General features: G+C 39.2%; 1 protein-coding gene across 15 annotated transcripts in view; it reads right to left on the bottom strand.

The window, feature by feature from the left end:
- The window catches only part of TENM4 (teneurin transmembrane protein 4), a 1,547,070-nt gene that overhangs the window by 429,271 nt on the left and 1,098,266 nt on the right, over nt 1-19,533 (bottom strand). For 2 of the 15 annotated variants that reach the window (XM_085592919.1, XM_085592898.1), the window contains one exon: nt 1,801-1,861. The exons of the other annotated variants lie outside the window; for them this stretch is intronic. The gene's annotated coding sequence lies outside the window, so the exon portion shown is untranslated. The remainder of the gene's footprint in view (nt 1-1,800; nt 1,862-19,533) is intronic. 15 annotated transcript variants of the gene reach the window in all.

The raw sequence follows: 19,533 nt of genomic DNA on the forward strand, positions 1-19,533 counted from the left end.
GCAGGCCATAATTCAGTGCCTTGGTAGGTAGCACTGGGATCTACTAGCTGATAATTGACTTTCCTGTTATACACTTATCATCTGTAACACTTTTAGACCCTCAGTGGGTCCTTACTAGCAGTGTCTGTGTTAATCCCTGCAATGGGGCTGGGGCAGTAAACTGTTTAGAGCATGGGAATGACTCTCCCAGTCTGTCTGAAAGCAGCAGCAACAAACATGTTGTTGTCAACCCATCTCCAGTTGCCAGTCACAGGCCACAAATTAATATTATTTTTATATGATACAAACACTACCTGGCCTTAAAATTGACTGGGATCCTGTTGTAGGAGCACAGGGTAAGATAATTGCTATCCTAAAAAATTTATAATCTGACCAGCAAAGGGCTGGAAGAATATTTGGGAAACACCATGGCATTTGTGCCCTGTTGCCAAACACCTCCCTAAGTGCTGACACGTGGCTACTGTCAGAGACAGACAGGAGACGAGGTGGGCTTTTGATGTGCCTGATGTGAGCTTAAGGGCAGCAAAAGAAAATCCATGTATTAAGGCCTCAAGTGATTTAGCCAGAGCCAGGTCAAGAGCCAAGCAGTGCAGAGAGCCCTGGGGTTGCAACCTCAGAACTGCTACAGTTCATCCAGACAGGTGTCTTCCTCCTCCTCCTCCCATTTCTGCAGACTCTCAGAGAGTCTCCTAAGACTTGTGCGTACTTTTTTCAAGAAGGAATTTCTTCCAGACCACTGCAGGAGTACTGACAAAGACAGTGCCTGGGCTGCTGGCACTGCTGCTCCTCCACATTTGACATTTCAGAAAGGCAGGACTAGCTGCAGAAGCCAGCCTGGTTAGCAGGGATAATGAGGAGAACAGCGTGTACCTGCTCAGAGAAAGCAGGGATGTGTTCACAGATGTACTCCTGGTACATCCCGCTTGTGGAGTTTGATATTCACCTCGGTGGGATGAGACAGCCTTTAAGGCAGCACTGCTGATAGCAGCAGTCTGCTGGCTGCTTCTTGATACATGCAGGGGTTTAAGCAGGGAAGGAGAAGCACTGGAGTATGCTGAGAAGACAAAATACAGCTGGGAATTTCTGTACTGCTCTCTTCTAGCTTGAAGAAAGGTACCACCAGTGGAGGAACATGAGCCAGTGCCATTACTCAGTTTAAGAAATGCCAGAACAGACAAAGCCCTGGCTTTATGCTCTGTTGCTGCCTTGATGAAAGATGTCCCACCTGTGATTCCTCATTTGCACTGTAATCCTCACCTGCCTTAGTGTGTATATTTTGGATACAGACTTGAAAATTGTGATGGTATCAGGTTTTCAATAGAGTTTCCCCAGCCAGGAAATTTGTCTCTGGTTTATTTTGTAAATCTGATACATGATCTCTTCCTAAGGCAACTAGATGTGTTGTCTTTTGGAGGGTAGAAAGGGAAAGAACAAAGAAAAGGATTGGGAAGATTTAGCAAAATCTACATTCAGAAATGCTAAACTACAGTAGGTATATGGACCCATTTTTTTTTCCTCATTCCTCTTTGGTTGCTTCAACTAAATAATGAACTAAGACTGACTCTTACCTGGTAGCTCATTTGGGATGTTGAATATATGATGAATCCCAGAGCATTAAGTTTTGTTATACTAATTTGTTATTATGAGGCTGAATTTCACCAAAGCAAGCTCATGGCTCTACAAAAATGTCTTCAGCCAGGCTCAGTTCTGAACTAGACCATGCAATTATAAGAAACAGTCATGTCTGCTGTAAAACAGTGAAAATATGTCTGTAAAATACAGATGAATGTAAAAACTCACTTTTGAGGGACAGCTCAACTTGACCATCAGAATGTACTTTAGAAGAACTGCACAGGAATGCCTGTACACAAAGGAGAAAAAAAAGAAAAGTGTCTAGAAGTGGGCTGCAATCTTTTACTTAACTCCATCGTATCTGTTTTCTTTGTGTTAGGAACTCCTAAATGCTTGTGAAGAACTGCAGCTGCTTGAAATCCTGATACCAAACTGAAAAACATCCTGCCACCTTGAATACAAAAATCAATATTGAGCCCCTTTACCCTGAAGTAGCAGCTTTCAAGGTCAGTCTTGCACTGGCAATTTGGAGCCAGGATGCATGTTGCAGTGCAAGTCTTTTACGTCCCTTTTTCCTCATGTATATGGAGTAAAATATGTATGAGCTATATCTTCATGATTTCCTTTTTTCCCATCAATTCAGATACCACGAAGCTCAACCACTTTCTCCCTTGATCTCTTTCCCCTTTAAAATGACTTGTCCCCCTTTATCTGTTTCTCTTCCTTTTCTTTTAAAATCAGAAATTCCCCCACTCAAAACACAGCATATAATAGCATTTCTGCCCAAACTCTTCAAGTTTTCTAAGAATCCAGGTTCAATCCATCATTTGGATTATATCTAACTCCTGAAGCCTCCTGAATTCTGCAGTCCAAAATTAAGACGATAAACTTTTACCTGCAGAATCCAAAGCAGAGCCAGGTTTTTATCATCTACTGTATATACCTACCTCAATCTTTTCAAGCATTGATGTGTTTTTGTATTGACAAATGGCAAATTAAGTCAGGGTTTCTGAAGATAGGTTCCTCAATAAATCATTAAGAAGAGGAGTCACAAAACCTAATCTGGACCTTCTTATGAGAGCTAGAGCTCACTGGAAAAAAATAAGACAACTAATAGGCTTTCTGATATTTTTTTTTCCTGTTCACTTGTAGTCCAAAAAATAGTTCACAGGAAACTTAAATGACATTTCAGTATGCAACTTGTTAAACCAATATCTGTTTATTTGTTTAACTGAAATGTATTTCTTGGTAGGGTTGGTTGTTGTGCATGTGCATTTTTTTATTTTGATTTTTTTTTCTTTTTTTTTTTAAGGTTTTTTAGGTTTATTTTAATTAACTTTTCTCCTTAAAAGAAAAAAATATATTTAGAGAAAATTTCTTTTGCAGCTGGGAAACAGTTACAATTTTTCTGCTTTCCTGTGTCTTTCACTTCTATGCTCTGTGGTGTGAGAAGGTCTGTTCTGTTTAGGGAAACCAAACTGTGACAATCATTTTGTTCTGGGACACAGTGCTTCTGTCTGGTGCCTTTGAAGATCTAGTGGCCTAAATTCAAGCACATCTGAAGGATATTTCTTGTTGCATGAGTGAAAAAGCTATTTTATTTCTAACAGGAATTTTTAATAAAATATGGATACTGAGCAGAGAGTTCTAATGCTAAGGGATGACACTGAACACTGGGCATTTCAGTCTCTAATGTATGTTGGCATAGATTTATATAAATACATATTCATACATGTAGAATGAAATACATAGAAAGTTTATATATAGCACTGTATCTACAAGCAGTAGTCAGAAATATGCTCAAATGGAAATATGTATTTATGTGTATATATAAAGCATGCTTTGATGTTACTAATCTATACCACCAGGACCTTTTGCCATGATCTGGTTAAAACACCTCAAACCACTTTTGTCACTAGCACTAAAAACCAGCATTCAGGGAGTTAATTCTAAATGAACAGTCAAAATCTCTTGCCAGTAAAAACATAAATCTTCATAAACCAGGCCTGTAGGTACAGCTATACCACAAAATCTGTCCCTGTGTAGACCAGGTTTATGCCCTCAAAGGAAAAACAAACCCTATGAATGTCTCTAAATTTCTTTCCGGTACAAGTGTAATTCTTTCCCTGCTACATGAGGAACCACATAGGAATAATGCAGTCACAGCTTTTCAGAGCTACTTGAGGTTGTATGTAACCAATTCCCTTTCACTTCAAACACCTTTAAGATTTCAGTTCTAGAATTCTATCTTGTATTCCCAAAACACTATGAATTTATGATATAGTTAATCAGCCTTGTCCCTTTGAATAAATCATGCACCCCAGGAAAGGCATTTAAAGACCTTTGGAAGTGTAGCAAAAAAAACCTGGAGGTTAAGATTACTGTGCCTTAGTAGGAACACTTCCTTCCCTTGTCCAGGATGGCTTTGGCTATCAAGAGGTGAAGATCACTACGAAAATGCCGGAAGTCTTTGAACAACTCTCTTCAGCTGTCAGAGAAGAGGACATTTACATGGTGTCCATGGTACTCAAAGTTATGTAGTGCCCTTGACTACAGTGCTCAGGCTCTGCAACCTGCACAGAGGAAAACGGAAAAGTAGAGATACAAAGTACTTTGCCCAAGGTCACTCTATAGGTGGAGGCTCAAAACTGGAGTGTTGAACTACATGTGCTGGACCTTGGAGAATAGCAGCATTCAAATTTCACTGAAGAAGTCTCTGGCTAAGCAAGAGAATACAAGAGCAGATCTCAGCCTGGCCAATGTACAGCAGCTGCATTCAAGATGCAGGCAAGATCTGAGCCTTCCCCACTGGTTAATGCATGATTACCACGTCATCAGTGAATGCTTTGTCAAAATTTTCATTAATCCTGAAATTAATATCCAGTTTGATTTCATTTCCATTTTGCTGAGAACGTACCCATTCTTGAGGCATTTAAACATATCCTGATTTCCACTGGAGACACTGAAAGAAAAGCTAATTATCTCCTTTTTAATTTAGAGCAATAAACTTCTTAAAGTTCTCAACAAAGTTTAGCATTTCTTGATGGTTGTTGCTTAAATCATGGATCATCATTCACAAAAAACCACAAAGGTGTACTAAAGCCTTAAAGAGAATGGATTTATCTAGAATCCTTTATTTTACAAGCACAGATACACAAAAATCTACTGATTTTACATCCAACATAGCCTTCCTTTCTCTTGTGACAGGGACCACGAAGAACATGTCCCTACATGAACAGGGAACAAAGAGCTGTGAGCTCCTGTAAGGTCTCCTGCCATACTCAGGGAGCCTCAATGTATCTGTGCCTACTTCTGAGGTCCCTTTCTAGGCTCTGCAATCCTACTCAGGCTCCCAAGACAACTCACCCTCTACCACAAAGCTCTTTCTGACTTGCTCCCATCCTTTATACAACAGAATTCATTTTCCCATTTGGTATTTTATTTTGATGTTCCAGGCATAAAAAAGCAAATGGTTCCCTCAAGCCATTTTCTCTCTGTGAAACTGTGAAATAGCTTTGCAATTTTGGAGCAGTTTAAAATACGTTGTTATATTGAGAAAGAAGAGGGGAGGAGGGGGGAAGCTTCTTTTCTGACTCTGAGCACTGAGTGCTATAGGAAAAACGGATTGAAATTCTTCAAATAAGGATTTCATAGCTTCTGCAGCTATCAAGGCGGATGGCTCCCTATTTGCATACTGCCATCTATATAAAAGAAATGAGACTCAACGGTTTTATTATAATTATATAGCTCGGGTTTTAGTATTAATAAGCCTATTGTTATCACCACTGCCTTTCGAAAAAACCTCCACATTCCTGTCATACAAACTGAAATATTGTAATTTATTTTTAAGGCACGTACTCCTTTCCAAAGATTCTTCTTGGTTTCTTGCTCAGCACTGAACTAGTTTGTTGGAGATTATCACCAAGGACTGTGTTTGATCACTGTGTTTTTCAATATTTCCTTACTTGCTGAGTGCTTTATTTAAAATTCATAGCAGAGGGGAGATGCATACTTTAAAGATGTTATCAGTGCCATTTTCCATGGGACTTCAGGCAGTTCCTAGGTGCCTGTGTTGATGTTCTATTAAAATGGAGCATCCTTCATTGAGTCACAAAAAAAGGTGACTGATAATTAAGGTGAAAATGCTGCTCTCCTGACTAAGTGGCAGAATTCTTATCAGGCGTGTGAACTCTTATCAGGTGCCTTCTTATCTCTCCTCCTCTGCATCCTCTGCTGGAATCCCACACCAAACTCCAATGACATCAATGGAAGCTTTACCCTTAGTGTTGTGAAAACACAATTGCTGCTGGAGCTGCCAGAGTGTGGCTCTGCAAGCACACTGTGGTCAGGGACATGGTACACAGAATGGAAATGTAAAAGGAAAAAATCTGTAGTTTTTGAGGCTGATAGAATATATGACAGCATACTACTATATATATATGTATATATATTGTTCATATACAGCAAAGCTGTTCATTTGGTGTCACAGTAAGATAGAGAAGTTAAGCCTCAGAGCTGAAATGCCTCAGCTCCAAATATTCACAGGGGCACATTCTGGTGAGATAAAGTAAGTTTTTTCTTGCAGAATAGAAAATTTTAAAGCAGACTGTGTCTATGTTTCAGAGATTTTTTTTGCATAGGAAAATAGAATCATAACTTTTTCAAGCAGATAATACAAGGGAGCTTTGTGGAAAATATCACAGTCATAAAAGCAGGGGTTTATCTAAGCTAAATCTCTGCATGCCAGTCACTTCAGCTTCAAAAATATCAGCAGGTCCTCTTTGCCATCTCACAGCTGATCTCAATCCATTTCTTATGGACACAGTGATAGAAGTGGGTTTTCAGGGAGAGGCTGGAGAAGGACAGATATGTGAGGTATTTGAGGGAGGAGGGCAGAGACTTTGAACACCACAAGAGGTTTGAACATAAGGTGATGTGAAAGAGAGCTGTCAACAGACATGAAAGGTGGATGAAGGAGAAGGGGAAAGAGATGTTTTACAGTCAAACAACAGTAAAGAAAAATTTCTAGAGCAGGCAGAGAAGACAGGGAAATGATATGGCAGGGAAAGGGTTACTGCAATTAGAAAAATATAAAGTAAAGCTTCATAGCAACTTTCTTAAAATTATCTAGCTCACAATAAACTCATTCTGAGCAATGCTGTCTGATGCTTTGTTTGAACAAATTACCACTGAGATTTACTCCTCTCTACAAAAACAGTTCTAGCTCATTCTTCCCCTACCATGAAAAAGACCTCAAGTCTAGATTTATCATGTCCTTGCTTACTTGTCAGTTTGCATTATCCTGACAGAACACAAAAAAACTTAAACATATACCCTCTAGTAAAGAATTCACAAGACTCCCAATGTGGGAAGGATTAAGCATCGTAATAGCCAAACCAAACAATTTCTTAGGGGGTTCATATAAAGTCTGTCAAACATGTTCCATAGCTCTGATAAGAAAAACAAATGCAAATGTAAATCACCTCTAGGAAAGACAAATTCTTTAAGGTGTCCAAATGCACTAAATCAATCTCTTATTTTCATTTGGGCAGAGTCCACAAGCTTTCACCAGTTAAAGAACCACAAGACCAGAGACCAGATGGTTTGTCATGTTTGTATCAAAAGTTCCCAAAGCAGCTTACTAAACTGAAGGTACTTTAATAGAATTCAACTTAGCTGAAAGAACTTGAGCAAGGAAGGAAAAAATAGGATTAAGATTTGGACAACTGCTGAAGAAACTCCATCTTCTGCATCTTCCATAATCACATTTTGAGAACTTTATTTTTAACTTAACATGTAAACATTTGGACCCAAACTGGCATCTAGCACAATATACAGTTATTAGCTATGTCCACTGGAAGACTTAGCCAAAATGAACGCCAGGTACCCACGCTTAACTGCAAGTTTGGAAGAATCTGGACCCATTGGCTCTCTCAGGAAGCAGCACATAGAGCCATCTGAATTACTGGAGAAATTACACCCAACAGGCTAAAGAAGACCTTATTCTTTATCATGCTCTAAGACACTCTTAAAGCAACAAATTTCCCCTAGCATCAAAGAGAAAAAGGTAAGCACCGGAAGAGCCCTTGATAAAGAGTTCCTGTTTCAGTTTCAACTTCAGAGGTCTGTTCCTTTATTATGGGGTTAACTTGTATCACAAAGAAATATCCATGGTACTAAGTGAAATATGTCTGCTAACAGAGGAACTATCAAATGAAGAGACAGCAAAATTTATTGTCTGAAAGCAGAAGCTAATTAAATTCAGACTAAAATTTTTTAAACTCATAGAACAGTGAGAATAGTTATAAACTTGCCAAAAGCTCCAGTAGTGACCATTATCCCATGTTTTGGCATTGACTGAGAAATTCCCAGCCACACAAATACTTAATATGTTGCAACTCAGAAAGGGCACTGCTCAGGGAAATGCTGCAGTCCTTGTGATGAAATAGATGCCAGTGGTGTTGCTATTCTGGCTTTTTTGACTATGAGTCCTTTAACTTGTTCAAGTCTATGTTCACTCTCCTGTTCACTCTCACTATTTGCTAGACCTTGAGACAACATTTATGCATCTGCTCTCTTCCTTCTCTTAACCTGCCTTAGGCTGAGGACTCTTCTGGGGACACTTCTGGGGTCTGTGTATGAGTTCACAATTCAGCTCCTGTGTGGGAGAAAGCACCACTACAATTTCAGTGCAATCCATTAATAACACTGTTTTGTTTTCCTGTTTCTCTTCTCAGATGTATCTCTCAGCAACTTTCCCTGTGTAAGCTAATGCAGCAAATGAGATTACACTATCTGCTGCTGTGGATATGCTCAGACAGCATGCTGCCCATGTTCTCAATGCCACTCTCCACCATCCTCCCCCATTCTTGTGAACCTAAACCTTTCAAAACCTCTAGTCAACATGGACTGATCTATTACTAATCTCTGACAAATCCTTTGTTAATCCTTCCTCACTTGTGGCCCAAAAAGTGGCTACTGAAGCCAAAGAGAATTTGACTCAAAAAGACACAAATTTATGGCTATGATGCACAGACAGTGATCGAATATAAAGTAAAAATAGGTCTGATTCCTGCCAAACAGAATTCCAGAGAAATGGGCAGACTGGGATGCTTGTTGTCTTCTAGAGGATTAATGGGTCTCAGACTATATTGTAAGAATGACAAAGCTGGCCATCAAATACACCATATTTTTGTTAGAGAGCAGTAAAAATTCTATGAGGACTTCTAATTCGGTATGAGTCATTTCCTTTTTGAAACTGTTTTCCTCTATTTTTAGATAGTGTTTTAGATAGATAGGCATGAAGTTTTAAAAGTCATCCTCACTATTTTTTTTTCAGATTCTAAGATTTATTTGTTGTTATTTTTTATTCCACATCTTCCAGTAGCTGCTAGGAAAAGCAATCTGGAATCAAGGTTTTCTTACTCTATATTCTGGACAGGCAGATATTTCAAGAAAATATTCTGCAAACAATATGTATAGTCTGGATCTGCAAAGATATTAAATAAACATAGGAAGAAGAAGTGTGAAAATGAGGGAGTGAGATCACAAAATGAGAAAATCATCTGGCACAATGAGCTTCAATTTACTTTTTCCTTTTATTAATATGAAAAGATGTTATTAACAAGCATGAAAATCTCTGTGCTCTGATGGTTGTCACATTGAAAACTGCAGTTGGTACCTTAAACTGGAAAAGCCAGAAGTTCTGAGTGAATTTCCAAGTGTCAGCTGAAGGACAGTCCTAATTTCTGTTGCTTTAGAATTAGTCATTTTCTAACATGCAAATTATATCTCTGCAACTAAAGATTACAATAATTTTACTTTTTTTTTTTTTTAATGCAGGGAGAAAATGCAAAGATTAAGTGATTTAGCCACAGTTATATGGGGAACTTGGTAGTGAATTAAAATGCCTTTTGCTCAGTCTTGTTCTTTATAATATGAGATCCTCTTTCTTAAAAAAATACCAGAGAAAATATACAAACAGCCACTGGGGAATTGCCCTAAACAACTAAAAGTCAGTCATGCTTGCCAAAACAATTGACACTCTACATTTTGCAGAGCAGAGGGACTCTTTTAGACCTATGTGCTCACTTGCTAAGTTGCATACTTTGTAAGACACAAATAAAGATTTACTCTAATGTGTTGTGGTGGTTCTCACCCAGGGGTTTTTGCTTCAACAAAATAAAATTTCATATGAATAACTGAACGAGTAATTAAATGTGACTGAGAATATATCCTTATGGTATGCTTGGGTGTTTTCTTCATTTTACTGACGAAACTGAGGAATAGAAAAATTATATTTTAACCATTATTCAAGCCAAAAAAAAAAAAGTGATCTTCACATCTAGAAACAAAACCTATTTAATTATTTTCCTTTAGATTTGTGCCCTGGACTATTTTTCAGTAGGATGTGTGACTGTTGAATGTTGGGCAAAAGAGTCTTAAAGAAAAGGACCAACGGTAGTACTTCTGTGTTGATTAAAAATCGAATATTCTCCCATTGAAATTCTATGGAAGTGTGATTTGGTTTCTATAGCAATTATGCTCTCTACTATTTTAACAAATAAATCCATAATATGGGACTTTTTAGAACATCACATAAGAGTCTATGAATGAGTTCTTACTCTTATTTACTCCAGAAAAGCCTTTAGTATGAACTACAGAAATCACAGCACAAAAAGAAAGTAACATCCTATTAAATTCAACTGAAATTTCCTAGACATGATGGATTCCCAAAAATTAAGCAGACCTTTTTCCTAATCTCTTCCATGAGAAGGGATGGGATCCAGACATGAAAGCTCTCTTCCCTGTTGCCTTCATTCCCAATGAATTAGCATTAAGGTTACAAAAGCCCTTTTCTGCCCTTCACTATACCTCCGAGTTTGCTGCATGAAAATGGCACCTTGTTCTTGCCTCCTTACGTGGTAATGATCAGTCTTGACAAGGGTTTTCAAGGCAGGGGGAGCAGTCATGGCTACAGGCAAAATCACAGCTTCTGAACTTCATGCTTGTCAATAGCTGTTTGAGTTTGCATTGCCATACTTATGTGCCTTATATATATTCCCCAGGGCTCTCCACACCATCACATTGCTGTTGTCTTATTCATCAATACAGTCACAACAGATCCAGATGCTGTCAGTTAAGGTCAAGACCTCTTCCAGATCTCTTCACTAAAAAAAGCTCCATCCCATCTTATAAAAGAAGGAAACATTGTGTATTCATTTAGTAAGCAACTATTGGGGTTACAAAACTTTACCACGATGGCCCCAATAATTAACCTTAACTGCTGTACTGAATTAGCCTTTTATGCCATCCCCCCCACTCTGCCCATCCATTTCTCCTGGAGTGTTTTTGGTGATTGGCACCCACACCACTGCACAGTCTGCAGGCCATGCTGTGCGAGATGGCATCTGCAGGGATAGGAAATGACAGCCTGTCCTTCATCCCAAATGGAAGAAAAATCAAGTGAAGGACTGGAATGCGAAAGGTTTGGGGAAGGATGGCCTCTGCTTATCTGCAGCATGGATGTGCAGCAAGCTGGAGCTTCACCAGCATTTCCTGCATTTAAAACTCAGTCACTGGAGACTTTTCTGCAGGTGCTCGCACAATTCAGCTGACTGGTTCTTAGTCTTCTCTCTTTTTTTTTTTTTAATTTTTGAAAATTCCTTCCTAAAGCAGTGCACCCACTTGTAACCAGATTTTAAAACTAACTTGATATCCCTTCAGCTTGAATATACACGCTACTATACACCAACAAATACAGGCAAAATATTCCCTCTGCTCTTTAACTCCTTTGAAAGACTTGTGATGACTTCACACTGCAAAGCAATGACTTTCAACATGATGGTCACTGTGTTTCTATTTAGGCACTGATGTGGGATTGATTTAGGACTCAAGGAGAGCTGAATGCTTCAAAATATAGCTCCATGGAAGCACAATTTTTTATAAAGTCCTTGGCTTCTCTACTAAGATTAGTGACAAAGCAGACACCTGGCATGTACAGGGGTTCCTGCACTGTGCAGATTTGATGGCATTGCCCAGAAAAGTTGTCTCCTCAGAGCTTGTCCTTGTGCATTCTGCCTAAGGAAGCTTGTTTTGTGAGCAATCTCTACTTGCTCCCACTCTCTCAGCTATCACCACCATATTCATTCCCAGAAAAATCAAATATACCACTGCTGCTGTAAATATTCAGCTTACCAACAATTTCAGAAGTATAGTTTGATGAGTTCTGCATCAAAGCACAGCGAACCCATTTGTGGTGCCCTAATTGCTACATGTACACATGTAGCAGAGATATCAGTTCTTATTTTAACACTAGCTCTCTTCTGCAAAAGACACAGAGTGTCAGAGAAGTAAGGGAGCTGCCCACACAGCCAGAGACACAGCAATAATGTAAAGGCTTGAATAAAAGTGGCAGCAATAAGAAAGTAAAATATAGCCTCTGTTTCTCCTGCAAGCCTGGTTTGATAAAATCTGTTGTCATTCAGTATACACACAAACTACAAAGAAGACATGCTGAGCATGCAAAATTGGCAGACTTATCTGGGCAGCAATAGGAACTGCAGACCTCCAAAAGCTTTTCCCTGTCCTCTTTTCAGAAGGGAAGACCTGTCCTGCCCTTCTTTTTCCTTTGCTTCTGTGTAATCATCTAACATTCTGTTGATAAGCTGTCCCTTTCTAGATACACATTTCTTGAAGAAGCACAAGAGAAGTACTTGCTCAAAATTTTTCATGCAAGCTCTGACTTCCTTGGAGCTGTTTCTCTGCCACAGTCTTACCTTGGTGGGGATTTTGTACCATAAAAAGAAGATTGGCTGTCATCATGCTGAAAGTTTCCTCACTTTGCAAAGATAAGCTACTGATTGTTTTTATTTGATGACAAACTCTTGCCAAGTATTGATGCATGAATAATATTAATGTTCATGCCTCTTTATGTCATGTACTTAGACATATCACTTTTTTAAACTAGCCTCAGCTTCCTAAACCACTCTGGCCTAAAGAAAGAAAAATAGCCACCAAAGCTGCATCTTGTGCAAAAAGTGCACACCACACTGTCAACAGGGGGAACAGCAACATCTGGAACTGCCTCATGACTAAAAACCATCTGAAAGCCAACTCATGCAGATGTGTTTGGCCCCAAGGAGACTTACAATGCTCATCCCTAACCTACAGAAATGCAACATGTTCCAGAAAAATAAATGCAGTAAAAATATGTATTTGATTTAGGATGAACAGGGGGAGAAGGAAGAAGAATGTGAGACTTTCCATTGGCTTATTAAACTTTCCTTTTCAAAGTTGTTTCTGTTCAAGCAAGAGACTTGCCAGCATAGCTAAGCTGATAATTTCAGAGCCAAATGTGTTCAGTGCCAGTGTCATTAAGAAGGATAGATTATAGAGCTGCTTCTCATTTATGTGCTTGTTCTGATGAAATACAGGCATTTATCTTTGTGGAACTAGTAAAACAATTGCATCGTTTTCCATTGCAAATTGAATCAATGTACCCAGTGGCTGCTGAGCTGGGAGCAGAGCTGGAAACTATATGTTCTGCTATGCAGCTACTCTGATGGTAGGATCCATTTTGCATTCATCTGAATTGCCTTCACCTTCCCTGTCCATTCTCAAGCCTTATTTAGAAAACCCCCACATGAAAGAAAAACAAAACCAAAAAACCCAAACAAACGAAAAAACCCCAAAAAACTCCAACCAGCCAAAAAAAATCCAACCAAAAAGAAAACAACCAAAGATAAACCCCAAAAACCAAGCTGTTGTTTTGTTTTCTCCATAAACCCTCCCCTTGTGAGCCTGAGGGCTGTAATACTGGCAGTCCTTTGTCCAAGTTTGAACTGCTGGAGAGACTACTCTACATCCATACAAAATACAGATCCCACATGGAATTCCTGCCAATGCCTAGAGATATTTGCCTCTGAGACTTTTTCTCGTCATCTTTCCTTATAGAGCATCACACAAGGCTACATTCTCTTGTCAGACCTCACACAGAGCAAGTAATTCAGAAAAAAATCATAGCTGTTTAGTCAAACAGAGAGGACATGGACACTTTCTTTGAGACCTCATGCCCCTTAGGCAAGTTTACATTTCTGGAATCACCTATACAAGTGTAATCACTGCTATAAACAAAAAAGATTGCTCTACAGACTATAACTTTGTGTGGGGAAGGAAGCAAGTGCTATGATACATATGGTGTATCTGCCAAAAAGCTGTGTGAAAATGCAAAAAAGTACCTTACCAGTATTGCCATGACATGATTATTATCTATTACTTTTATCACTAATGTTCTTAGAGCCCCAGGTAGGACATGCAGGTGGACTTTAGTTACTTATATACTATCATGCTTGGATTTTATATCACTTTTATCATTCCAAGGTGGAAAGCTCAGATAATTCTGGACTTCTACAAAGGCTGAAGATTCACCTGGCACCTGTGTCCCACCTGGTACATCTGCAAAGACAAGGAATCCTGCCCCTGACAAATTAAAATTTAAGATGTAGGAATCATAAAACTCACAGAATCAGAGAAAGGCTTGTGTCAGAATAGATCTTACACGTCGTGTATTTCCAACCCACCTGCCATGGGGAGGGGAACCACCCTCTAGATCATGAACAGAGAGGAGAAGGCAGAGCACAAGAAAATGATGAAACCTTAGCACAGTGCTCCTGTCACAGATGGATGATGGCTGGGATTCTCCAGCAATCCTGTGAAGAACAGCTTCTAAAAGTAATTAATGAAGGACAGTGGTGCAGCTGTAATTGTATTAAGAGGCAAAGTCTCCTCCAAGTGCAACTGTCAACAGAGGAAGAAAGCATGGAGGTGCTTGCTGCACTGCTACAAGCATATTTACAAATCAAGCAGAACACATAAATACTGGGGATTTTATATAGGTCTTTCAACTTCTATTTCTGTAACTCCAGGGCAAGAAAAAAAAATAGTCCTGTGAAGAAACAGCAGCAGAGATTCTAACGACAAAAGTAAACAGTACTCTAAAGACTTTGGTAATACACTTATTTATGCCTTTACAGGTGATTTTAAAAATCTCCAGTTTCCCACAAGTTGTTTCATTCTTGAAATGGTTTGGTTTTGTTAATCTGTAGTTCCTGATTTTATTCATGTGCATTCCAGTAGTGTTTAGAGACTCTAAACAGCATTAATGGTGCCTACCATACAAATCCAGATAACAGACAATGTTTACCCTGAAGGCAAATAGAAATAGGGAGAAGATGCATCTGTGGTATAGAACTGAGCAGAAAGGAAAAAGCTGTCATGAGGAAGGATCCAAAGGAATCCAGCATTTGCAAAAGTGTGGTTGTTTATAGGGCCTCAGGGTTTAGCTGCTCCAGCTGAGATGCTTCCAAAGGGGGTTGATAATGCAAAGCATTCATTGCCATGAAACAGGATTCGAGTCTGCCTCCAGTTAGTCACTTCTAACACCAGGAACTGAAGATCTTACACTTCTAAAGAAACCTCAGTTTAGATTTGCACAAATTAATCTTCATCCGGTGCTAATGGTGCTCAGCACTGGCTCTTAAGACTCCACTCCTGAATAGTTCACAGTCATGTTGCCTTCAGGTTTTTCTAGTTCTTATGAGAAAAACAACAAACACTGAACTCAAGTGAAAGAAGAACTCTTTCAAATAAGATACTTTGAAAGAGGCAGTGTTTTAGGGGGGAGATTTTAGCTGTTATTAGCCCAAGAGGTTAGCTTGGAGAAAATAACTAAGACTTTAGGCACATGCTCAGGCTTGAAGGAGAAAAATCCAAGCTAAATCAAACCTGAAAATATTTAATCCAAATCTGTCATCCTATAACACTTGGTCTCTAGCCGAAAAGTTGGTGCAAGATTTTGTACTCTCAGGCACTCAGTCCTGTTGGATCCCCACTATTCTCACTGAGTTGGGGCAGTACCATCTGAATAACTGCAATTTAAATAAGTATATTAAATGATGCTAAAAGTCTTATTTCCTTTCTTTAAATCTGAGTTGTTTGACTGTAAGATCAGACTTTGCAAAAGAAGCAAAAAGATGGACATAAGAATTTTTAAGTGGCTTTAATGCCAAAATTATTACACATTTAAATTTAATTAATGTGTTGATCAGAAAATCTGAGACAAAATAAATACTGCTGGTTGTTTTGGAGCAGAGGGAGCTTCTGTTCCAAAGAGATGGTTTGCCTCAATGGAAGAGAAACAGCCATTCACTTAGTTATCCAAGGCAATTTAAGAATTGTATTGCACTTCATTGAAAACATTCCTACTGTTCAGTTGTGTCCTGTATCAAAATATCCTTCACAAGACAGTTCCAGGTCATTCACCAGCTCATCAGCAGGGTTTTGCTGCTCACTTCTGCATATGGGTAACAGCATGAAACCCACGCTGTCTGCCAAGCAGCCCATATATCAGAGTTTACCAGGCTCTGCTGCTGCTTTTCCTCCCCCTGTAGAATGCCACCGGCTACAGACAGATGAAACAGGAAATACTATAGCCTTTCAAAGGACTGGTGTAACTCTTAGAGGGAAATTATCCTTTGATTGCACAACAGAGATTCCCAAACACAGCTGATATTAGGAAACACCCATGTAACAATACTTTCAACGAAGAGGCACAACAATCGTGTTTCTCAAGACAAAAGAATAAAATCTGGGAACTTTGCATGGCTGCTTGGCAAAGACTACAAGTGCTCTAAAGTGGCTGGTTAAATGCTAGAATTATAATGGGAATTGGAAATGGAAAAGTCTGGAAACATTTTGACTTTGGAGGTTTTTCTCCTGGCTGGTGTGTAACGAGGCACTACAACTGCTTGCTGAGCCTGTTCTTCTGCATAAATACATGCCAAAGGTAGGAGCAGACAGCTGCTGAGAAATCCATCAAGGGCTGTTAAACACAAAGATACCACCTCTGGCTCAAGTAATCCTAGAACAGCAGATTGCTGGGAGGTGCTCTGGGGAATTGTGCCATGTGTCTGTCTCCCACCCACATCTCCCTAGGACAGAGATCCCGTACCAGGAACAGCAGCTTCTGCCCTCACCCAGCACAGCTCTCTGTGAGCTCTGCTGTTAAATGAGCACTTCATAACATTTCATTCAACAGGCACTTTTGGAAGCAGATGCTTCCCAAGGATGCTTTCATGAAGGATTTGAGCCAATTAAAGGGGCTTTCAGAAAAAGATACCTCCACATGTGGTGAAATTTACCCTTTGCAAGGGTTTACAGACAGGCTGCTGTCTCTTGTACCACAATAAATCCCCATCAAACATGGTTAGACAGCCATAGGCTGTATTCCACTGAAAAATTCAGATCCTAAAATAAATCTTTTAAAGTGCAAAGGTATTCGGATGTCAGTAAGAGAAATCTCTTTCAGGTCAGTCTCTGCTAAGTTACTCATCTATTTTGCTCTAAGGATTCAGGGCTCAGTTCTCATCTCAAAGCATTTAATCAAGCATTTAGCCAAGTCCCTGCAGTCTCCTCAGAAAACTACAGAAAGTGCAAAAAATCTAGATTATTTAGGCAACAAAACACTATTTCCTTTTCTTGCTCTTCTACATGTGAGAAAAAGCCTGAAAAGAATTTGGTTTCCAACCTGGCAGTGAAAAACTCCACATCTGAGCAGAAGTAAACATCGGAAAGTTTCAACTGATGCAATGATCCTTATCAGCAGGAAAAAGTAAGGAATTATAAAGGAGCAGAATCTGTAACATGAAATGTGACAGTGGACTCTAACAGAAAAATATCACTTTAGATATTTGCAATATGTGTATGTATGTAATAACATGTCAGTTACTCAGAAAATAAAATGATTGATGTATAAAGTTGAAAAGGAGGAATTTAATTCTAAAGTAGAGGAAGAAAAATCAGAAATACTATCAATTTACCATCTAACCATCATCTCTAAAAACAGTCATCACGTGCCACTGCTTGTTGGTGGACTTAGTCAGATCAGTAGCCACAAAAGACAGAATTCTGGGAAGTTCATAAATTCCCAGGAGGCCTATTAGTGTTAGGCACATCAAGCCTGTTGAATTTAGCCTGGATTTGGGAGAGCTATAGGATCTTTTAATGTCAAAATGCAGGTATCAGCACCTAAAATATCTGTCTCTTTAAGAATCTTTAGCTCTTACTGCTCTTTTAGAAAGCTGTGTGACCCTTTTGTCAAACTCAGTGACATTTTCAAAGTTGAATAGAATCAGAAGAACAGATTTTGGAGTTTATAAAGCAGCTGCCATATGGGAAAAGTTAAAAAAGAAACAGGCACACATATAAGACAGCATGAGAAATTATGGCTCTGCTTGGCCTGGGCAGTGTTTGTCCTCTCCTCAGAGGATTTTCAGCTACCTGAGCAATCAATCCAAGCACTAAATTTGCTGCTTCTTGCCTTTGTTAAAGAAAATCTACCAGTAAATCCCCATAAGAGTTTGTGTAACCCAGATCAGTCAGTTATTTCTTTCTCCCTCAGCATTCATGGCTTAACCAGCTGGCTCTCACACTGCCCAGGCACGGACCTTGTTAGGCACCAGTGGCTGAGGCAGCCTCGTGCTGCATTTGGAGGAGACCGAGGCACTGTAAAAGCTCCCTGAATATACTTTTTGTGTAAGTACAAATAAGCAGGAAAGCCCCAAAGTAATTTGTTTTCTTTTATGCTAAACAGGAAGATGTATGGGAAGAGGAGAACTGCTTATTAATCCCAACCAAACAGTAAACTCCAGCTGAGCAAACTCTGCCATTTGGTGGACTGAATTTCTTAATCAGGAAAACATATGGGGAGGCAGTTTTCAGCAACTGAGACAGGAACATTTGCAAATGCTTTCCTATTGGTGTATACCAGAAAGACAGCACAGTTTGCATTTTAAAAAAATGGGATCTTTTTGCTTCTTTTTGCCTTGTACAAGCAAATTAATGTTAAGGGAACTCAGCAGCTTCCCTGTAGTGTCACAAGAGCAGCAGAACCAGCGAAGATGGCTCAATTACAAAAATAAGAATGTTGTATACAAGTCAAAAACCAAATGGAGCAAAACTAACCAATGCTTCTGTTCTGCTCATCCCAGGAATGTATGTCAAGGAAACAGCTTAGACTCTGAAATGTATTGTCAGGAAAAAGAGGGAAAAAACATTAATTATCCCAAGAAATGGCAGAAGCAAAGCCTTGAGAGGAAACCTGCTGCATTTCCATAAAATTTTAGAATTTGGTTTGGTTTGGAAGGGACCTTTAAAGCTCACGTAGTTCAACTCCCCTGTAATAAGCAGGGACATCTTCAACTAGATAGAGTTGCTCAAAACCCCATACAACCTGGCCCTGAATATTTGCTGGTATGGGACACCTCTCTGGGCAACCTGTGCCAGTGTTTCACTATCCTCATTGCAATAAAATTCTTAATCATATCTAATATATTTTTATTCTCTTTTAGTTTAAAATAATTACTGCTTGACCTATCACCACAGGCCCTACTAAAAAGTCCACCCTCAGATTTTAGACAGCAGGTTTATCAAGCTGATAGCATCTTTCCTTCCTAGTGAAGAAGAAGATATCCAAGCACAATGTTTGCAGACACTGCTGATGGATATACAGTCTCTCAGAAGAGCTTCATAATCCAAACTCCTGAATGTTTCTGATCATGTGTACAGTCAGCACCAGGGCCATCAGCTCCTGCCTGGCATAAGAAGTTGTGAGTGGATTGTGCAGATGCTCTGTTGCCAGTGCATTTTTTCTAGAACGATTCCTCTGTGCCCTGTGTAGCTTAAAATGAGTCATAAGAGTCCCAGATTTTAAAGTCAGAGAAACAACTAATAAACAATTAATACATGGAGAAACAGTATCCCTCATTTAGGTAGCAAGGTCCAATCAATGCAATCCTCTGCCGCATTAGACAGGTGGAGTATATTTAAATACATGTTCTTTCTGGAATGTAAAGTTGGTAGAGGGTCAGAAAATAAGTCTGAATTTTCAACATGATCTGGTCA

Source organism: Lonchura striata, chromosome 1 (genome assembly GCF_050655825.1).
Source record: "Lonchura striata isolate lonStrDom1 chromosome 1, ASM5065582v1, whole genome shotgun sequence".
Taxonomy (NCBI): domain Eukaryota; kingdom Metazoa; phylum Chordata; class Aves; order Passeriformes; family Estrildidae; genus Lonchura; species Lonchura striata.